This window comes from Harmonia axyridis, chromosome X, assembly GCF_914767665.1.
Source record: "Harmonia axyridis chromosome X, icHarAxyr1.1, whole genome shotgun sequence".
NCBI lineage: Eukaryota > Metazoa > Arthropoda > Insecta > Coleoptera > Coccinellidae > Harmonia > Harmonia axyridis.
Genome location: NC_059508.1, coordinates 35,347,136 through 35,354,348, shown reverse-complemented (window position 1 = coordinate 35,354,348; position 7,213 = coordinate 35,347,136). Strand labels below are relative to the sequence as shown.

At 41.3% G+C, this 7,213-nt stretch overlaps 1 non-coding gene across 1 annotated transcript; it reads right to left on the bottom strand.

The window, feature by feature from the left end:
- Positions 1 to 4,642: 4,642 nt before the first annotated feature.
- LOC123688317 lies at positions 4,643 to 4,761 on the bottom strand. The gene has a single exon (XR_006749846.1). It is a non-coding gene; the product is annotated as a 5S ribosomal RNA (ribosomal RNA).
- Between the last annotated feature and the right edge of the window lie 2,452 nt (positions 4,762 to 7,213).

Below are 7,213 nucleotides of genomic sequence, written 5' to 3'. Positions count from 1 at the left end.
ATAACTCACAAGGGTAAATGTCATCAAATGCATCAGACTATGTGATGAGTAAAATGAAAGATGCACACGATAATTTTAGCTTAAACCATGCCGGAAAGTCGACTTCACGTCGTGCATCGGTACAAAGTTATTCAAGGGGCAAAATAAATTCACGAGAGTAGGTCCGATTACCGCTGGATCAGACGACGATTGTAACTTGTTGGATACGAATGTATCCGATGTATGTACGTCGTCCCTCTCTGATCTGTAGTAAGTGGGCCTACCCAAGATGCACACGATAATTTTAGCTTAAACCATGCCGAAAAGTCGACTTCACGTCGTGCATCGGTACAAAATTATTCAAGGGGCAAAATAAATTCACGAGAGTAGGTCCGATTACCGCTGGATCAGACGACGATCGTAACTTGTTGGATACAAATGTATCCGATGTATGTACGTCGTCCCTCTCTGATCTACGGTACGTGGACCGACCCAAGATGCACACGATAATTTTAGCTGACTTCATGCCGAAAAGTCGGTTCACGTCATGCATCGGTATCTTAAATCGCGCCGTAAAGTCGTTCACGTCATGCATCGGTATCTTAAATCGCGCCGAAAAGTCGGCTCACGTCATGCATCGGCGTCTTTTTTTTTGTGCCACCGATGCATGACGTGAACGACTTTTCGGCTCGATTTAAGATACCGATGCATGACGTGAACGACTTTACGGCGCGATTTAAGATACCGATGCATGACGTGAACGACTTTTCGGCGCGATTTAAGATACCGATGCATGACGTGAACGACTTTACGGCGCGATTTAAAGCTATACCGATGCATGACGTAAACAAGATCACACCGATGCAGCACGTTAACATTAAAGCCCGCCTAATCCGATCGATGGAGGCCGTCTCGAGTGTCCAACTTGCTCACAAGAGCCGAGAAACAAACCGATGCATCACGTAGACAAGATCGTACCGAATGTTAACACAATCCAAAAGGAAATAATCTTAGATGAATATCGATTCTGATTATTGATTTTTCTTTCGCGATATTGATAGAAGACATCTGAATGAATTTCGAATTAATTCCGAAATCAAAAAAATATTTTCAATAAATTTTTTTTCTAGAGTACCTCGGTCTTTTCTATTTTTTTTCCAAGTTTCGTACGTCAATCAACATACATCCCAGAAAAAATCATCTCTCTAACTATCCTGGTTCAAAAGTTGTATCGGAACTTTTCACGTCGAAAAAGAACATAGGCGAAAAAGGACGTGAACATTATTCCTTATAAAAATCAAACCCGACCATGGATTTTGATTCTGATTGTTGATTATCGCTATTAGAACACATTAGGAGGCAACCAAATCAAATTTGAGAAAATTCCACAATCAGAAAATTTTTTTCGAAAAAAAAAAAAAAATTCGAGAACACCTCGGTCATGGCAAGTTATTTCCCACAATCCATTCCCCAATCAACGTACATCCCAGAAAAAATCATCTCTCTAACTATCCTAGTTCAAAAGTTGTATCGGAACATTTTCACGTCGAAAATATATCTCTAAGTCCAGACCGATGCACCACGTAATCTCGGGCAGACCGATGCACAACGTAAATGACGATCGGGACCGGGGCGATCGGTCGTATCTGACACCGCCGGCTCGGTTCTAACATCGTCAATGAGTCGGGGTTGTAAAAAAGGACGTGAACATTTTTCCTTATAAAAATCAAACCCGACCATGGATTTTGATTCTGATTGTTGATTATCGCTACTAGAACATATAAGGAGGCAACCAAATCAAATTTGAGAAAATTCCACGATCAGAAAATTTTTTTCGAAAAAAAAAAAAAATCGTAATCACCTCGGTCATGGGCGAGTTATTTTCCGTATTTCATTCCACAATCAACGTACAACATAGAAGAAATCATCTCTCTAACTATCCTGGTTCAAAAGTTGTATCGGAACATTTCACGTCGTAATATCTCGCCAAGTCCAGACCTCGGCGATAGGTAGTATCTGACACCGTCCGCTCGGGACTGACATCGACTTGGACTCGGGCTGATGATGGGATATCGTTTAAGGACGTGAACATTTTTCCTTATAAAAATTAAAGTCGACAATGAATATTGATTCTGATTACTGATTTACGCTTTAAAAACACATTAGAAGGCAACCAAATCGAATTTGAGGAAATTCCACGATCAGAAAATTTTTTTCGAAAAAAAAAAAAATCCGAAAAATATTTTTCGATTCCGATTACTGATTTACTCTTTTAGAACACATTAGGAGGCAACCAAATCAAATTTGAGAAAATTCCACAATCAGAAAATTTTTTTCGAAAAAAAAAAAAATTCGAGGACACCTCGGTCATGGCAAGTTATTTCCCACAATCCATTCCCCGATCCACGTACATCCCAGAAAAAATCATCTCTCTAACTATCCTGGTTCAAAAGTTGTATCGGAACATTTTCACGTCGAAAATATATCTCTAAGTCCAAACCGATGCACCACGTAAACTAGGGCAGACCGATGCACCACGTAATATCGGGCAGACCGATGCAGAACGTAAACTCGATCATACCGATGCTTCACGTAATCTCGATCTTACCGATGCACCACGTAAACAAGGGCAGACCGATGCAGAACGTAAAGTAGATCTTACCGATGCACCACGTAATCTCGATCTTACCGATGCACCACGTAATCTCCATCTTACCGATGCACCACGTGAACTGGATCTTACCGATGCAGAACGTGAATTGGATCTTACCGATGCAGAACGTGAATTGGATCTTACCGATGCACCACGTAAACTCGATCATACCGATGCACCACGTAATCTCGGGCAGACCGATGCACAACGTAAATGACGATCGGGACCGGGGCGATCGGTCGTATCTGACACCGCCGGCTCGGTTCTAACATCGTCAATGAGTCGGGGTTGTAAAAAAGGACGTGAACATTTTTCCTTATAAAAATCAAACCCGACCATGGATTTTGATTCTGATTGTTGATTATCGCTACTAGAACATATAAGGAGGCAACCAAATCAAATTTGAGAAAATTCCACGATCAGAAAATTTTTTTCGAAAAAAAAAAAAAATCGTAATCACCTCGGTCATGGCGAGTTATTTTCCGTATTTCATTCCACAATCAACGTACAACATAGAAGAAATCATCTCTCTAACTATCCTGGTTCAAAAGTTGTATCGGAACATTTCACGTCGTAATATCTCGCCAAGTCCAGACCTCGGCGATAGGTAGTATCTGACACCGTCCGCTCGGGACTGACATCGACTTGGACTCGGGCTGATGATGGGGAGGCGTTTAAGGACGTGAACATTTTTCCTTATAAAAATTAAAGTCGACAATGAATATTGATTCTGATTACTGATTTACGCTTTAAAAACACATTAGAAGGCAACCAAATCGAATTTGAGGAAATTCCACGATCAGAAAATTTTTTTCGAAAAAAAAAAAAATCCGAAAAATATTTTTCGATTCCGATTACTGATTTACTCTTTTAGAACACATTAGGAGGCAACCAAATCAAATTTGAGAAAATTCCACAATCAGAAAATTTTTTTCGAAAAAAAAAAAAAATTCGAGGACACCTCGGTCATGGCAAGTTATTTCCCACAATCCATTCCCCGATCCACGTACATCCCAGAAAAAATCATCTCTCTAACTATCCTGGTTCAAAAGTTGTATCGGAACATTTTCACGTCGAAAATATATCTCTAAGTCCAAACCGATGCACCACGTAAACTAGGGCAGACCGATGCACCACGTAATATCGGGCAGACCGATGCAGAACGTAAACTCGATCATACCGATGCTTCACGTAATCTCGATCTTACCGATGCACCACGTAAACAAGGGCAGACCGATGCAGAACGTAAAGTAGATCTTACCGATGCACCACGTAATCTCGATCTTACCGATGCACCACGTAATCTCCATCTTACCGATGCACCACGTGAACTGGATCTTACCGATGCACCACGTAATCTCAATCTTACCGATGCACCACGTGAACTGGATCTTACCGATGCAGAACGTGAATTGGATCTTACCGATGCACCACGTAAACTCGATCTTACCGATGCACCACGTAATCTCGATCTTACCGATGCACCACGTGAACTGGATCTTACCGATGCAGAACGTGAATTGGATCTTACCGATGCACCACGTAAACTCGATCTTACCGATGCACCACGTAATCTCAATCTTACCGATGCACCACGTGAACTGGATCTTACCGATGCAGAACGTGAATTGGATCTTACCGATGCACCACGTAAACTCGATCTTACCGATGCACCACGTAATCTCAATCTTACCGATGCACCACGTGAACTGGATCTTACCGATGCAGAACGTGAATTGGATCTTACCGATGCACCACGTAAACTCGATCTTACCGATGCACCACGTAATCTCGATCTTACCGATGCACCACGTGAACTGGATCTTACCGATGCAGAACGTGAATTGGATCTTACCGATGCACCACGTAAACTCGATCTTACCGATGCACCACGTAATCTCAATCTTACCGATGCATCACGTAATCTCGATCTTACCGATGCAGAACGTAAACTCGATCATACCGATGCACCACGTTATCTCGGCAGACCGATGCAGAACGTAAAAAAAAAGCTTACAGCACGCGGTGTTCCCAAGCGGTCACCCATCCAAGTACTAACCGCGCCCGACGCTGCTTGGCTTCAGTGTTCTGACGAGAACTGGCAATTTCAGCGTGGTATGGCCGTAAACAACAAATATAGCGATATTTTCTATGATATCTCACTTTTTGGGAGCGGAAAGGACGTGAACGTTTTTCCTTATAAAAAATGAAATAACTTTTGGATATTAATTCTGATTGTTGATTTAAGTTTTAAGAACACATTAGGACATATCTCAATGAAATTTGAGGGATTTCCGAAATCGAAAAATATTTTTCGAAAAAAAAAAAAAATCCCAGAAGACCTCGGTCATCTCAAGTTTATTTCCATATTCTATTACACAATCAACGTACATCACAAAAGGAACCATCTCTCTAACTATCACAGTTAAATTTTTGTATCGGAACATTTCACGTCGGAATATCTCGCTAAGTCCAGACCGGGGAGATCGGTCGCATTTGACACCGTCCGCTCCGGTCTAACATCGTCTTGGAGTCGGGGTAACGATGGAGAGGCGTTTAAGGACGTGAACATTTTTCCTTATAAAAATTAAAGTCGACAATGAATATTGATTCTGATTACTGATTTACTCTTTTAGTACACATTAGAAGGCAACGCAATCAGATTTGAGGAAATTTCAAGATCAGAAAATTTTTTTCGAAAAAAAAAAAAATTCAAGAACACCTGGGTCATGGCAAGTTATTTCCCACAATCCATTCCACAATCAACGTACAACATAGAAGAAATCATCTCTCTAACTATCTTGGTTCAAAAGTTGTATCGGAACATTTCACGTCGAAATACCTCGCCAAGTCCAGACCGGGGCGATAGGTAGTATCTGACACCGTCCGCTCGGGACTGACATCGACTTGGACTCGGGCTAATGATGGGGAGGCGTTTAAGGACGTGAACATTTTTCCTTATAAAAATTAAAGTCGACAATGAATATTGATTCTGATTACTGATTTACGCTTTAAAAACACATTAGAAGGCAACCAAATCAAATTTGAGGAAATTCCAAAATCAGAAAATTTTTTTTCAAAAAAAAAAAAATCCGAAAAATATTTTTCGATTCTGATTACTGATTTACTCTTTTAGAACACATTAGAAGGCAACGAAATCAAATTTGAGTGAAATCCAAAATCAGAAAATATTTTTCGAAAAAAAAAAAAAATTCGAGAACACCTCGGTCATGGCAAGTTATTTTCCACAATCCATTCCCCAATCAACGTACATCCCAGAAAAAATCATCTCTCTAACTATCCTGGTTCAAAAGTTGTATCGGAACATTTTCACGTCGAAAATATATCTCAGAGTCCAGACCGATGCAGAACGTAAACTCGATCATACCGATGCTTCACGTAATCTCGATCTTACCGATGCACAACGTAAACTAGATCACACCGATGCAGAACGTAAACTCGATCATACCGATGCACCACGTAAACTCAGGCAGACCGATGCAGAACGTGAACTCGATCTTACCGATGCACCACGTAATCTCGATCTTACCGATGCACCACGTAAACTCGGGCAGACCGATGCAGAACGTGAACTCGATCTTACCGATGCACCACGTAAACTAGGGCTGACCGATGCATCACGTAAACGACGATCGAGAGGCGCGAAAGGACGTGAACGTTTTTCATTATAAAAATTGAAATAAATGATAAATAATGATTCTGATTGTTGATTATCATTTTTAATAAGCATTAGGAGGCAACCAAATGAAATTTGAGGAAATTCCGATAATAGAAAATTTTTTCGAAAAAAAAAAAAAATTCATGAAATCCTCGGTCATCGCAAAATATTTACCATATTCTGTTCGATAATCAACGTATATTTAAGAAGGAATCATATCTGTATCTATCTTGGTTCAAATTTTGTATCGGAACATTTTGACCAAAGTCCGAGCTTCGGCCGAAACAGACACCGCTGACCTGGCCTATCGATCGACCGAGAGTCGGGGATAGAGCGTAAGTGTTGTCTGGAGGGGAACCCTGTGCTCTCCTGACATATATAGGGAAGGTGGTCGCGTTGGGCGATGCAGAACGTTTGGATCGGGAATTATATTTTTGGTTCAGCTATTGGAATATGGTTTATTGTTGGTATATATTGGCGAAATAACGTTCTTACTGACTGGGGATATTCATAAAAATGAGTCCGGAGATTTTCAGATCGAAGTCCGAGTGATCCGACTTGGAAGGCGTGTTGGGTGGGTCGAGATGGCTTAGATAGATCAGACGAGGCGGGCTAAGTGTTGACGTCATGCATCGGTCCATTTTCAGATTGAGTCCGAGTAATCCGACTTTGAAAGAGTGTTGGGTGCGTCGAGACTGTTTAGATAGATCGGACGAGGCGGACTAGGTGTTAACGACATGCATCGGTATATTTTCTGATCGGAGTCCGAAGAAATCGGCCCTAGTAGGCGCAGCGGACGGTCGAGACGGCCTCGGTGGGTCGGATCGATCGGGAAAAGTTTGCTAAATCGTGTCTGGAGGGGAACCTTGGGTTCTCCTGACATATATAGGGGATAAGGTTTG